The sequence below is a fragment of the Python bivittatus genome, unplaced genomic scaffold (assembly GCF_059951505.1).
Source record: "Python bivittatus isolate LINGU-HERP-01145 unplaced genomic scaffold, Pbiv_v1 ctg000700_np1212, whole genome shotgun sequence".
Taxonomy (NCBI): domain Eukaryota; kingdom Metazoa; phylum Chordata; class Lepidosauria; order Squamata; family Pythonidae; genus Python; species Python bivittatus.
In genome coordinates, this window is record NW_028277098.1 from 73667829 (window position 1) to 73683886 (window position 16058).

General features: G+C 37.5%; 1 protein-coding gene across 1 annotated transcript in view; it reads right to left on the bottom strand.

Annotated features, from left to right (window-relative positions):
- NDRG3 (NDRG family member 3) overlaps nt 1-12140 on the bottom strand; it is a 55678-nt gene extending 43538 nt beyond the window's left edge. The window contains exons 1-2 of the mRNA XM_088128511.1: nt 11536-12140; nt 8170-8218 (exon numbers count right to left, since the gene is read on the bottom strand). The gene's annotated coding sequence lies outside the window, so the exon portion shown is untranslated. The remainder of the gene's footprint in view (nt 1-8169; nt 8219-11535) is intronic.
- Between the last annotated feature and the right edge of the window lie 3918 nt (nt 12141-16058).

Here is a 16058-nt window from a genome sequence, read left to right on the forward strand (position 1 = left end):
GACTAATTCATGGAGAAAAGTCTATAAATCACAATAGGTGACCAGTTACTAGGAAAATACAGCAAGAGAAGGCTCAGCCATGGAAACTCACTGGATGATTTTAAGTCATTCAATCCATTTCATACAATTCTTGTGGGAATAAAATAAAGCAATGCTTTCGTGTAATCTGCCATGAGCTCTTAGAGGAAAGATGGAGTATAAATCAATAATAAAAATGAAGAATTGCACTAAGATTGTCTCTCAAAGACTATTAAGAACCATTAGGTTATAAAGTGAGATGTGGATGCGATTATTTATCATGAACTGAGGGAGGAAAATGTCTAAATTGTTGAACTTTAAAAAATGGTAGTTTATTAGGAAAAACCTTCATGGCATGGGATCAGATTATCTAAGGGGCTGCCTCTCCCTGATTACATCTGCCTGTCCCATTAGATCTGGCAGAGGGGGCATGCTGTGGATCCCATCTGCTAGGGACTTAGACTTGGCGGGTCCCAGGAAGTGGGCCTTCTCTGCCATGGCGCCTGCCTTATGAAACATTCTCCCCTCCAAAGTGAGGTTAGCTCCATCCCTGTTGTTGTTCTGGAAGTCCCTCAAGACATGACTATGTCAACAGGCCTGGGGCTCCCAGGGGACCAGTAATATTTTAAGATGGCTCAACTATTGCAGTTAATATTCACTCTCTCCTGTGCCTTTAGTTTTATATGTTTTAATAAAGATTTTTATATTTTTAATAATGACTTTTTATATATTTATTGTTTTACTTCATTGTTGTATGCTGCCCAGAGTCACTTTTTTGTGAGATGGGCGGCCATATAAATTTGATAGAGAGATAGAGAGATAAAAACATAGTAATTATGTGAAGCCAATAAATTTGAGCAGTGGAATTTTCATTCTAAAATATAAAAAGAAAGTTTTCTGTATTGAGGTTGATACATAACAGGTTTAAGACAAATTTAAGCAAGAGATCCTTGCATAATACAAAGTTAAGTTTGCTGCTCCAAACATTGATAGATACAGTATATCAACATCATACTCAACTGCTGATTTTTTGTAGTATCTAGTTCTTTCAAGAAACAATGAGTAACTAGTGGTCTGATCTAAAATGGTAGTTTCAGTTTGAAATGGTCTTACCAGTGTTATATTCAATGGAATCTGTGCCATTTAGATAATAATTGTTCTGGATGCAATCTGAAAAAGACTGGATCTGATTTATTTAAGTACTGTAATTGTTTCAGGGAACAATCTCAGGACAGCCAAAATGGCCTTCATGTAAGCCTGTAATATAACAGTATGCTGAGGAAGCTTCATTTACTGTCTGACCTACAAAAAGAACAGAATTGTTTAGTAAGGATTGGAAGGTCAGTGTCCTTTTGCTGTCACCTGCTGAGCTGCAGCAGTTTTATATGTAGTTTTCTTTTCTTCAGAATATTTGCTACAAAAAATTTCTAAATGTAAGTCCACAGACAGAATGATATGACCAATGGAGCCTTCTTATAATCAAAGCAAAGAGAGGAGAATTTGCAAACACTGCCTGGATTCACATACTGCACTAAACTTAGAGTATTTGTTTCTTTATAATGTGATATGCAAACCCAACCACGTATGGTTTAATCAATAAACCACCGTTAAGCAATAATTCTTTAGCATGATATATCATCCTAGCCATGCTTTATATTAAGGGAATATATGGGAAAGGGACCATAGCAAAATAATATGTATCACATGTGAACTTTATAATTGGTATTATTACAGAGGAAGATTATTATGCAAGAATAAGTTGATTCCCCCCCCCCCTTTTTTTTAACCCAGTAATGTTGAGATTAAAGATCAGTTTTAAGGTCAGTGTAATTGATATGTCCAGGTTCAAACTTGCCCTCACCCACGGAAGCTCACTGGGTAATTCTGGCTTGGTTGCTATCTCTCAGCCTAATTTACTGCATGGTATTGTTGGAAAAGAAAAACAGACAGTACTATATAGACTGCCTTGAGTTATGTAAGAAAGATGGTATGGTATATACATCTACAAGTTACCATTTAAATAGGTATAAAACAATTTGACCCCTCCCAGATCTAAATGCTTTCTATTAAATTAACCGAAGCTACAGTGTGACTCAAGGGAGTCTTTATTTAATCCACAGCAAAACATGATATTAACCTGTCCACATACTGTACAGAATGAAGCTTCTGAAGGGAAAGGTCTGTAGAGCTAGAAACTGTAAATTTTAAAAAAGCCCATTCTGATTGATAGTACAGGCCATATTTAGTTACAGTTTACCTTTTTACAATCATAATAGGTCTGCTTGCCTGCTAACTAGCAGTTATCTCTTGTTTGGCAATTGATTTAAATATACTGTCTGAGAGCTGAAGGTATGTCAAGTTGTAGGTTCCTCCATGTCTGCAAAATAATAGCAGAAAGGTCAGATACATTCTCCCTACAGTCTTTGTCTTATCATCTATCAGAATTAAATATAAAGAAAATAAGATTAGAATTTAATCAATTTTGTACAAGTTTTATAATTGGTTTATTTTCTGTACACTTGTAGAACAGTGGAACAGAGACTCATAATTAAATTTGAACAACTATGATTTTTTTTAATATCAATTTTAGCCTTCCTGAAAACAAGGTTTCCCAAATATGGCTGAAGTGAAAAGTACTTCTGCTATCTACACTAACCCACTTTGCTAACCCAACCTAATGAACTGCCTATTGGAAGAGAGAAAGATAATTAATTTATAGGTAATAGGACTGGGATACAATTACAAGAACTACTCATATTATGTGTGTTAGAGATTAGCCCTAAAACTGGCAAAACTAATTAACAAAATATCACTTCTAAAGAGCTATACAATTTAGCGCAAGTAGAATAAAGAATGTGGTACACTTATGCTTGCTGCTCTTTTTAAATTTTATTTTTTTATCCTGATCAAGTGGATAGGTCCTTCAGACTGTGAGCTGGGTACCTGTATTAGAGCCAGGCCCTTTTTGGGTGGTTAAAACTGCATGAGAGGTGACTTGTGGTTGGGTCCACAGTGGTATTAGCTTCTTTGAGAGAGAGGGTGGTCCCTGAGATGCTGAAGGATGCGGTAGTATGTCCCCTCCTTAAGAAGTCATCATTGGACCCACAATTCTGGACAATTATTGTCCAGTCTTCAACCTTCCTTTTTAGGGAAGGTTGTTGAAAAAGTTGTCAAGCAACAGTTCCAGAAGGAAATGGATGAGCTGGGCCCATTCTAATTGGGTTTCAGGCCAGGATACAGTACTGAGCTGGCATTGATCACACTTGTTGATCATCTTTGGTGGAGCTTGGATGGGGTTAGTGTGTCCTTCTTGGATATGGTACCTGTCCCCTGAAATAATATTCCCCATAGATCTTTATAGCTCCTACCTGATGATATTCTGAAAGACACTGAAAATCTGACTACATCCTAAGCCTTGGGTCAGGGTGGTGGGTGAGTCCCTGTAAAATTTAGTCTGTTTTGTATGGTTTTTCTGGATGCATATCATCTGTTTCTTTTATTTTTCTGGTTTTGTTATTATGTAAAGGGTCCAGAGCTGGGTGTTCTTTAAATGTATGTAAATATGTACAAATCTATGTAAATAAACAAATTTTCTTTAAAATTATTTATTTACAGTATTGCACCTGGCTGACCTTGGGTGTTTCAAACAGGGTCTATTAGGGTTCATTGAAAAGTAATCCTCCACCTCTACAGCTTTAGTTTAAATAAGGATATTATAATAAATGAAACAGGAAAATAATTCTTGAAATGAACTCTTTTGTTATCTGTATTTATTTCTCCATGTAATTACTGCCATTTGGTACATACTTTTGGCAAGGGTGGGTATACTTCTTAAAGTCATCACAAAAGAACTTCATATTTTATCTCTTCAACCAGGTCCTCACAGGCCTTTTCATCTCTTCATTTGAATCAAACAGATACCCACAAATGTATTCCTTCAATTTTGGAAAAAGGTGGAGATTGCATGGCACCAAGTCTGGACAGTGTGGTGGATCTGGTGAGATTGTGAGATTCAACTTTGCAATTGCATCTGGGCTGAGGTGTGAGGCCTAGCATTGTTATGTTGCAGCAAAATGTCCTTGTGCTTCCAAACATTGCTTAATCATTGTTTCAAAGTTTTGACAATTACAGTGTAGTGCTCGGAGCTGATTGTGGTGCCATATTCAAGGAAATTCATGTGAATAACACATGAACAGCAGCACTGTAACCATGAGTTTTCCTGCTGAAGCCTGGGATTTGAATTTTTTTTCCACAGGTGAAACTGTGATGATATTCAATGGACTGATGCTTCATTTGCGGGTCATAATGATGAGCTCAAGTTTCACTGACAATGCTTGAAGAAATTCCTCACCTTCATTTTCATAATGTGACAATTGCTGTCAAATTTTAATTTTTGAAGTTTTTATCTCTGCTGTCAGCATGCACAAATCTTCCAATATTGAATATCAGTAATGTAGTTCATATGTTCCTGTGAAATGGTAAGTTTGATGGCAGTTTCTCTTTGAGTTATCTGCCAGTTAATCAGTTCACCAACCGTTCCTAGTGAAACTTGTCCGTTACTGTCACAAGTTGTTCACTTTGTTCTTGATCACATAAATCAGCTCTTCCAGGTCCATCATCTTTACATTTTTTGACCTAACAACACACAGTACTTACATCAACATAGTCATTACATAAACAACCTGATTCAGCAGTGAATTGGAGGGACTCTTTCGGTAGTCAAAAATTCAGTCAGGGCACAATGCTTAAAGCACATTGCTGAGTACTTACTGCAGACTTCCATTTCACAAATAACAATGCAACCTTTTCTTACAACAGTTTCTTCCCAACTGAAGTGAAAGAACAGATGCTAAGGAACACATCAGAGCTTCTAGTACATCAGTACTGCCATCTGTTGGCAATTTATAACATTGGAAGCATTACTTTTCTTTCGACCCACATATAACATCTGACGTTTGTCATATTTTAACAAAAAGATTCAAATAAAGGGCTTTAGCATGAAGATGTTATAATCCAATTTTGGAGATGAAAGGATTACATCTGGGCTCTGTGGTGTTTAGGTCTAGTTAATTCAAACTAATTTTCTTTTTTTAGGTAAATTAAAAACAATTCATCTTGCTTTTTCAGTGTTTATCTTGATAAAAGAAGACATACCAATTCTAGTTCCTTTATTCTGTTGACTACATATTATTTCTATTTCTGATGTGCATTGGAGCATGTAATAAAAAAAAGAAATATTTGACAAATCTCTATTAAAACATCTTCCCAGTCTGACTTCTGCTACTGGTCAGTTTACATTTATTTCTTTAGAATTCTTCTTGCTATGTTTGCAAATAAAAGGTAAACTTCTCTAAAGTTAGTCTTTAAATGTATGAGTCCGAATAGTAGTAAGTGGGACAGTCACAATGTGCAACGGTGAGATATGAATAAAATAAATAGGTGGGGCATGGATGCGTCTATCAAGCCAACCTCCTTCCCTCCTTCCTCCCCCCCCTTCTTACAGGTAGTCAGCTGGACAAAGGGGGCAAGCATATGCTGTTCCCTAGGCCCCGTTTTTTCAGACTATGTTCCATGGAACCCTAGGGTTCTGCAAGGACCTAATAGGATTCTGTAAGAGACTAACAGAGGGAAAGAGTTTACTTGAAAGCAGGCTGATTGGTGGTGTCCATAACATTTTTTCCTAAGATACAGCAGAAAGAATGGGGCTTGTCAGCTGACATTCAGAAGTCTCTCCCCAGGGGCTCATGATAACTCATTGCTCTGTGTCTGAGAGGTAGGCAGCAGGGATTTTGGGAATTTTTTTTTAACTAAATGGTTGCGTGGCCTAAAGAAGTTTGAAAATACCTGCCCTAGCCCACTCAGACAAAGGGGAGGTACTATGCTTCAAAGGCTTTTGATGACTGAAGCTATTACCAATTACATGTCGTATGTTTGAATGTGAGGTGGAAATAAATAGTGTGAGTAGCTTTATTGTGGCCATGATGACAGAGTGGACTTTAGCATGCTCCCTGTTTTGGAAGTTGATGCTCTTTGAGAGACTAGCAGTTTTTTATTCAGTGCAAAGTTTGCTTGTTTTCCTATGCATAACCTGTATATTTGTAGATAAATGAATGCTATGTGGCGGGAAATGAGTTTCCAGTTTAAATTCCCGCACAAAGATACTGATTAAGGAAAAAGCTAAAATAGTATAGCACTTGGGAAAGCATGGAGAAGATGGTAATTTAAAATGCAATGCTATAATTTTTCTTTTACAAAATTAACATATATTTGTTACAAATTCAGCACTTTTACTATTTTGTTCTACAGTACTTTTATGTTTTAAGCAAATTTCCATGATCAGTTAGGTGCCATCAAGTTGGGCCAACACCTAGTATTTAAGCAGACAAATACTTCCATCTCAACCAGTTTCCTGGATAATCCCTAACTCTTCTAAGGATAATCTAGTAATCTCTCTGATATTTCCTATTGCTTTAACTGTTGTCTTCCCCTTCTTTTACTTCCTTCATCCTTGGCAATCTTTTTCTAGGCCATCATCTTGGATCACATATCCAAATGGGACTTTCTGCTTACTGATCACCTCAAGGAAGCAGTCAATTTTAATTTCCTCCAAGTGAAATATTGGTTCTTTTTCTAGTGCATGGTACTCTGTCTCCAAATCCATAATTTGAAAGGGCTTGCCTTCATTCTGTTGTTGTTCCTCAATAGCTAGCTTGCACGTTCAAATATTATCACTTGAAAGAACATTGGTTAGCTATTCTGAGCATTTTTGTCACAAAAATATCCTTATCCTTCATTATCTTGTTTAAATTTATCATTACTTTCTTTCCCAGGATTAAAAAACAACAACATTGAAATCTAGCATAATTCTATGATCAGGTACCCAGTGCCATCTAGTGCCTGGTAACTGTTCTAAAATACAGATATAACCTACCCAAATTTGAATGTAGTATTTTTCAGTCAAAATTTTATGGAGTCAAAGTTTTATGAAGATCTTAGATTCTATAAGATTCTACAGAGATTTTTTCATGAAGAAAAATGCTAGGAGTCAAAAACGACTTGATGGCACATAATCACAGATTTTCTTTTTCTAGTGTTCAGTATTCTGAATCATTAATTAGTCCACTTTCTAACTAAATAGTAAGATGCAAATTCATAAAGTTGCAGCATAAGGATGATAGTGGATGAGCTGAAAGTTCTATCTTAGTGTACACAGAAATCACTAAGCACAATTAGGTCTCACAGTTATAAAGTACATGTGCAGTTTCCTTAGATAACATTTATGAACAGAAAATACCAATAGAATAAAGCTTAAATCTTGATTTCTTTGGATTTTTTTTTCATTTGTTGGTCTTTAGAAGCCTAAATATGGGGTATCCAGATTAGTTTAATACTGCACCCTCATATCTTTCTGATTAGAAATTACTACCTGCAGTTCTGTTGATAGTCAAATAAACATGCCAGAAGGCAATAGTAAACCAATTCGATACTGTTACCAAAGGAATGAATGTGTCACCAGGAGCTGAGCTTGACTCATGGGTATACACCAGTATGTCTATTCACATTTCCCTGGTATCTTGAGATATTCTGTTTTAGCTAACACAGCTGTTTTAGCTTAGCTTCCTCCAAATGCTTTGAACAGTCACACAGCTGGAATTCTTGAAACTGACATCCCAACAAATCTGGAGGGTATTAAATTGGGAAATGCTGACCTAACCACCTTACTTGCTTTTCATGGTAGACATAGGTCACAATACAGCAATATGGCTCATTATATTCTTCAAATAAAGATGTATCTGATTTTTTAAAAAATTAAATTGGCTAGAAGGAAAAACTATCAGATATATCCAGGATTTGAGCACCACCAAGGGCTGGTAATGGTCCATGTAGGAGAAATGGGCAGTGCATAACATTAGGCTCTGAGAACAATGCTTCCTTGCCCTTCCTGCCTACTGAAAATGGCCAGAAAGTGACATCAGTGGTTTGAATGACTAGTTTGTATGTTTGCTAGAACGGGAGAGAGAGAAAAGTCATAAAAGTTGCATACTGGTTAATTTAATACAGCAAATACAGATTTAGCTCAAAGAGATTTTTTGTTTTCATACCACAAATACTGGCATCTGATTTTGCATGACAAACATTGGTTTGGTTTACCTTGCAGCAGATAGTTGTAGTAATCCTGGAGGATTAGGATTAAGTAATCCTGGAAGAAAAGTAGAATTAAGTAATCCTGGAGGAAAAGTAGAATATAAATCAAACAAATACCATATATAGTTATTGAAGTAGCCTAGTATTCAGATTTCATGCCACAATCACTGATAGAGAGGTGTGCTTTCATAAATTATACTTTAGTTCATAAAAGATTTATGATTTTCTATCAAAACATTGCTATAATAGGCAGCAACTATCTTAAGTGGTAGGGATTTGTGAAACCAGACCATCTTTGCTTGGTTTAGCTGGCACAGACTTGTAATTTCCAGACTGACAATGCTTTAACTGACAGGGGCTTGTAATTTCCTGTCAAAAATTTGTAAACTGGTTGATGCAAAAATGAAAGGATAAATTCACTGCAGAATTAAAGACTATATCCAAGAAAGGGTGAAGAAAAATGGGAAGTTAAGAACTTGCTTATGTTATGCAGATCTGGTACATACTTGTTACAAATAAAAGTACTATTGATTTTATATGAAAAAAAACTTAGGCACATGAGAGACCTCATCAAAGGCTTATTGGAAAACAAGACAGCAAAGGTTTACCCTTAATCCTTGAGAATAAAATAGTATTAAAGAAGGAATTAAGGGAAGTCTGTTTATACAGAGCTAATACATCTTTCTCTGATTCTTTGTAGAATCAGTGTTACATCCATGTATACTCAGGCATGCACAGTTTACTTTTCATCTTTGAAATTAACACAGAACCATCTGAGAATCCAGGGAAGATTGAGGAGTGCAGAGTTATATAAAGAAGGATACTATTTTGAAACACTGCTTTCCAGTTAGTGATCCAAAGGAACCATAACTGACTGAATGAACCATTGTGCACAGTTAGACACTTGTGGCTCAGTCTTTCAGATGAACATATGCCCCACTTACTAATCCTAAATGGATGAGGCTATGTGCAATTCATGGTTGGTTTAGCCAAGCTTCAAAGAGGATAAGAATGTGGAAGTTTGGCTTTACAAAGCCAGAGTGTATTTTTAGTTAAGTAATTTCCTCATTAGCTAGCTTCTTTTACATGGAAAAAATGACAGTTCCATTATCTGCAATCACAGGTTGAATCAGCAATTGTGTACAGGCGTATTCACCATTAAGTGACCTTTATGGCTTAACATAATACATTAAAATGGAAGCCAGTGCTACAATCCCCTATCAAAATAGGACTGGTACTTTGGGAAAAAGTTCCACTAAATCCAGGTGTTTGTAGTTCTGAGTAGGATTTTACTTTGTTCAATATTTTTGTTATCTTTTAATATAATATATTTTTTCACATAATAAATGCTTTTTACTTTTATTACGAATCTATGAAGAATTAAAACCTTATTTGACATGGATGTGCTTAAAATAGTAATAAACATTTATTATTTGTTTTATAACAGCAAATTTATAGTCCTCCTGAAGCAGGAAATCCAATTTTGAACAATGGCAGATAAATCAGAGAACATATTTAAATGAAACGGAACTCGGTAATTAATATTAAATATATTTTTACATCAATCAGAGTCCTCAGTCAAAATTTATAAGCCAAGTTAATAATGTCAGGAAAATGATTAATTGCGGTTATAGATAACATTTGTTTTTCTCCAAATGTTTATTTTATTTAGTAAATTTATATAGCCACCCATCTCACATATGTGAGTCTTTTAATTAGCTATGTTTGCATTTCACTAAAGACCCACCAATCCTTCCCCCAGTCCATAGGGGTCATTTTTGTATGCCAGCAGCATATGATAAACCATGGTTGGGTCATGTAACACTCATTTTTCAAATCTACTTACTTCTGCCCCATCTAGAGAGACGTAAAATGGAATTATCAGGGCAACATCATCATGGACAAACTTTTGCCCCTTCTACATATGACCGTGGGTGCTGAAGCTATCAAGCAGAAGACTGGAATTCTTAGAGAGATCCCATTTCTATGGGGCTTCCCTAGGATATTGTCTTAGTCTCACATGGCTCAGCAAAACTGTAGTGCAAGCATGGGTGCCTTCCTGACAGTGGAGTCTACCTTCATTTGGCAGGGTCAGCATCACAGCGTGTTACAGCACTATGTCATGATGCTCTAGCACATAAGGACAGTGCAATCCAAAGTGCAGATCATCTGAGTGCCCAGAATTGGGGGTGAGTGGGTGGGAAATGCCTTCAGAGATTGCTCCTCCAGTGCCATTGTGCCTGGCTGCAAGGAGGGGTTCCATTGTTGCACTGTGAATTTTTACTTGAATAAAAGAAAAATAAGAAATATATAAAAGAAGGAAAGAAGTAAAAAGAAAAACTGCAGGAAACAAAGGAAAAGGAAAAAAAGACAATAAAAGAAGTGACTTCTGACCTTCATTACAGCAGTTACAATCAAAGTTGTTATTCCTCCTCCTCCTCAAACATAATAATCCCTTTGTCCTCTTATTCAACACTTTTTCAATTGTCCATGAAAAAAATAATCATTTTAGCTCTTTCCATTTTCAGCAAAACGTCTATAAAAGCTTTAGTATTCCACAAAATACCGTTCTACTTGTTCTTTTATCTTCCATTGTGGGTACTTTAATATATCTCCATTTTATACACAAATAATAATCTTGCTGCCCGGCAAGAAAACACTGTGCTAGAAGAACAGTGAGCAATTTTTCACATTTCCCCAAGTAAGTCCAATTTATTGGTGTAGCTCTGAAATACCTACTATTTCATTTTGTAATCACTAAACAAGTGCTTCTCAACCTCAGCAACTCTAAGATATGTGGACTTCAGCTCCCAGAATTCCCCAGCCAGCATGTTGAGAGTTAAAGTCTACACATCTTAAAGTTGCTGAAGTTGAGAAACACTGTTATAGCAAAACAAAAACAAAAACCAACGAATGCAGCATATAGCCAAGCCATTGCTAAGATTTAATAGTGATGTCTTCCTTCTGATACATGATTTTGAAGACTAATTTACAGATTTCAAAAACAATTTCAGTATTCTAGACATTTCTAGCATCTTGAAGAATCACTCTTCATTAACTTTCTTGCCTAAGCATGTGGGGATCAAATCACAGAGTCAGTGCAAGCTAGCTAGCATTATTATTGCCAGATGCTACTGAAATGAATCCTCGATACACTCCGATGGTAATCCTCTCTTTAAGAAATTTGTAAATAACAAAGCTGCATACCAAATAACTCTTACTGCTTTAAACCACTATTGTCCAGGAGTCCATAACTCAAATCATTTCAACAGCTGTTGGTATGTATTTTATTAACTCAAGGGTAGGGCTAGTTCTAGGAAAAAAATCCATGGGAGTAAAAATATAATCACGTTCGCTGTTCTTTTAAGATACCTTAAACCAACTGCTTGAGGTGGCACCTTCCAGTTCCTCATGAGTAGGGAAACAAGCCCATGTTCCTTCCTGCACTAGTAAAGCAGATAAAGTAGCCTCTTATTGACATGATGGAGTAAGCTTGGGCAATCACTTTATTTTCTTCCTCCAGTGAAAATCCTCTCTGTGCAGGAGGCATTTCCCATGGCTGGCTGGAGAATTCTGGGAGTTGAAGTCCACATATCTTAAGAGTTGCTGAGGTTGAGAAGCACTGCACTAAACCGTGACAAGAGTGACAGCGAAGTTAGGCCGTTGGTCTGTCTTGCATTCGTTATAATGTAGTCCGTTTTCCCCAACCTTGCCCTCTCCAGATGTGTTGGGCAGCAGATCCCCGTTATCCGTAGTCAGCACTGGAGCCTGCTTGTGGTGTCACGATTTCATGGTTGGGAATTTAATGTCAGCGACTTTTTGCGGGGCAAGTGAGGAGCGGTAGCTGTAGGCATCAAGATTCAAAACAAATCCGGCTCCTTTAAATGCGATACCCAGGGGATAAGGAAGAGGGCCGAGCAAAGAGAACGGCGTATGCGTAGAGCGCAAAACTTTCAAAATCCTCCTCCTCCCCCCGCCTTCTGAGGGAAATGTCACGCTCATACGTACTTCCGGCTGAGAACGAGCGTCGAGGGTAGAAAGAACTTCTTTCGCACGGCAGGGAATGTTGTCAAGGCGCGTGCGTGTTGTGTGGGATGAATGTCGGGTTTTCGGGCGTGAGTTTTTTAACACGGCCGGAAGTGTCCAGGGAGACCTGAGCGGAGCGCTCGATTTCTCTCTCCCCTCACTCGCGGCGGGCGCTATGGAGCCGGGAGCTTGAGGGCGGAGCGGCTGCCTTTACTCCAGACATGTCAGCCGGTCATCTCGGTGCAGGTAAGCGCGACGGGTCCTCGGCCCGCTGACTACACCCAGAAGCCGTGGGCCGCCTTTGCTTCGCCGGGCCCTTCATCACTCGGTCTGACCTCTGCGCCGCATTCCGGCCCCTTTTCTTCCAGGACTGGGGGCCTTGACGCCAAATCTCTTTTCTGAAGGATTAATCCTGGCGAAAGACCCCTAGGCGTCTGTCCTCTTCCCCGGGGTTGCCTCTTCATGGCGCTGAGGCACCGGGGTGTGTATGAGGTGGGGAAGCGGCGACTCCTGGCGTGCACGGGCGGGGCCGCTGCCAGGGAAAAGTGCTCCCTGCGGGAAATGAGCCAGTCTTACTTCTCATGAACTTAGGGCGCGGGAAGCTGGAGCTAGGCCATATCTGGGCCGAGCACTTTCCATTCCGAAGCATTCTCACCTCAACGATCTGAGTAAGCGATTGCACTCGGGTTGGTTGCTGCTACTCGGAGCAAGCAACCTGTAGAGCAGGGGCTGACCGAGGAAGAGCAAACTATGGACTCAGTACTCTGAGCTCAGGCTATGTAAGATGAGAAAGGCAATCAAGTGCCCTCCAGATGTTTTGGACTTCATCTCCCATCAGTCCCAGTTAGTATGGCGAATAGCAAAGGATTGTGGGAGTTGTTGTTTAAAATATCTGGAGGGCACCAGTTTCCTGTGTTTTGTGTAAGAGGATTTTAATCAGGCATGTCTTTCCCTTTCCCATGTTTATAGATGGGGATATCGCTGATTGAATTTTTATGGGTATTCCTCAGTAATAGAGTGCACTGGCTAATTGAAACACCATTAGGAATAATGTTAGCATCTACTCTCTGCCCTGAATTTATTAGCTGCAATTTTAGTACTTCTCCAAAGTTTATAAAAGAGAAATTTATTATGCTGCTTTGGTTTAGGATTGCATTAAATACAAAATGCAAGAGGTTCTCTGAAGCACTGTTTAAATCAGAAGTGGAAATGATAAATATGGGGCAAAAATGGTCTACCATAGTGCACTACTTAACTTGCTGGAATAGCTTAAGTTTATAATTAGAGCTATTCATATGTTACTTTCCCCTGAATCTACTGAAAATTTAAGTCCTTCTGAAGCTAGCAATAGAATTTATATTGAAAAGGTTTTGTTGTTTTGCCCACAGCAGGTGGCAGCACCTAGCTGATGTTAGCTGATCCCAAAAGACAAAGTGTTGGACCTGATCAGTAACTGGATGGGAGACCACCAGGAAATTCCAGGGCTATAGAGTAGACTGGAGAGTTTTTTAAATAATCATCCTTACAGATGATAATGGCAAACCCCTTTTATTCTGTTGCAAAGAAAACTACATGAACATGTTCATATAGCATCAGGAGTCAAGCTTGACCTGAGGAAGTATCCTTTTGCTGCTGTTGTTATTTTATATCATGCCTAAGGATAAGCAGGCAATTCATGGAATTCCTGATTTTCCCTGTTAAATTGCTTTAAACTGTTTCAGTGAGAGTGCTCCATTCTTGTTCAGCTATGAACCATGTATTCTATCCCTCTTAGTATAAAATACACCACATATTTTATCCCTGATGAATACTTCTGAAAGTTGTTTCCTGATTTAGGTTTAGAATTTTGGGGCTCCTATTTGCAGCAGCTATAATGTAGGCAATGTTGTTTCTCAGCTTCTATACCATAATACTTTTTTGCTTAGCAAAAAAGGCCCTAGGTTTGTATGATGACCATCTCTCTTGCACGGCCACTGATATCACTTCCTCTTATACTGATTCCTAAGTTCTTTGGGGATAGATTTGTTTATTAGCTTTCTAACTGCACTTTAGTATTCTCTGAATTGTAGCCCATTTTTTAATTTATTTATTTATTTATTTATATTTCAAATTTAGATACCGCCCATCTCACAAAAAAGTAACTCTTTTTGCTGAAAACTTGTAGGCAACCACAGTTTTAAGAACATACAACTATATTTGTCTGCTGTGTTAAAACAAAGTAATTGCATGGATTCATGTTGTACATATGTGAAATTAATCAAAAGAAAACAAGTTTGTTGACGATTATGTACAATTTTTTGTGTCATGGAAATACAAAAGGACAGAATGTGAAATTGAGCACCATAATACCATTTCATTTCATGGACTAACTTGCAAAGGAGAAAGAAACTATGCAGATCTTGAATGGTGGTGAGAGGGGTTTCTTCGCATATATGGTTCATCCCAAGATAATCCAGTGCAGTTGTAAATTTAATTTAATTTGAAAAATTTATCCAGAACTTAACCTAGAATAAGTTGATAGATGTATGTTTCTTTTTAGGTTTTTAACTACATTTATATTCCGTCTTTCTTTTAAAGACTTCAAGATGATATGCAGGGTTATCCTGTTTCCCATCATAGCCTTGCAACGAGGCTGTGATAAAAATTGGCTGAGAGATGATTGTCCAAGGCTCATAGTAACTTAGTAGAGATTAAATGTTTGTTTTCCAGAGCTAATTAACATTAAAACTGAACTCTTACATTGCACTGATCCATAGTTTGTTGTAGTTCAACCTGCAGTACTTATTTGAGCATGGGGATTTTAAAATTTATTTTTAATTTTATTTTAAAATAACAAAGCAAAAAGCACAAAAATAATTGTAATGCAAATACATACATTCTCAAAACACATAAAAAGTGCTTTTAAAAAAAGGGTGAGCAAAGGAGAAAAAACAAAGTATAGTATATAATTACACATACGTAATTGGCCCCCACCCTATGGAATACTCTCCCCCAAGAGGTGAGGCAGGCCCCAACTCTCTTGTCCTTCCAGAAAGCAGCCAAGACCTGGCTCTGCCAACTGGCATGGGGCGAAAAAAGGGGCAACCAACCCTGGGGGTGGCTAGCACCTTGAAGATGCTCTCATATATTAACATCTTACTGATCATCAACATCTTGGAAGATATTACTTGCCTATGTGTCTGGTTTTTATTCTATTTTTATTGTACTTTGTATTGTTTTTATTGTATTTTAATTAATTATTGCTGTTTTATTGTGAACCACCCAGAGTTACTTTTTTGTGAGATGGGCGGTATCTAAATTTGAAATATAAATAAAAATAAATTACAACTGTTACAATTCTATGTATACCTATCTAGTGCAAATATAATTCAAGTACATATATATTTATTTCTAATACATGTATATAATGATCATTTGTCTTTAATCTACTGTATTTTGCATAAATTAGTTCCATATTTCATTATATTTGTCCATACAAAGTCTACATCTATAGGCAATCCGCTCATAGGTGGCAAGTGCGATCAGGCCTTGGGGCTTAAAATACTTGAGAATCTTCCTCTCTTGATAAGAGCACCTATGCAGCTTGTGGATTTGATGCTACTGAAATTTTGTTCACTTTATGATTAAAATAAAAGCAGTAAGTAAGATGTGTATTATAATGGCCCTCCATCTATGAGAAGGAGAAAATCTATGTGGTTGCTAGGAATTGAAAATGACTTGATGTCACATAATCCATCTATGAAATGACCCCTCTGAATTATGTGTATATCTCCAGGCAGTCTCTTGGGTTGTGGCTGTGTGTGTGCTTTCCTTTATCATGGGGAGATGATTGGTTTTCAGCTAATATATAGCAAGAATCAAGATATATG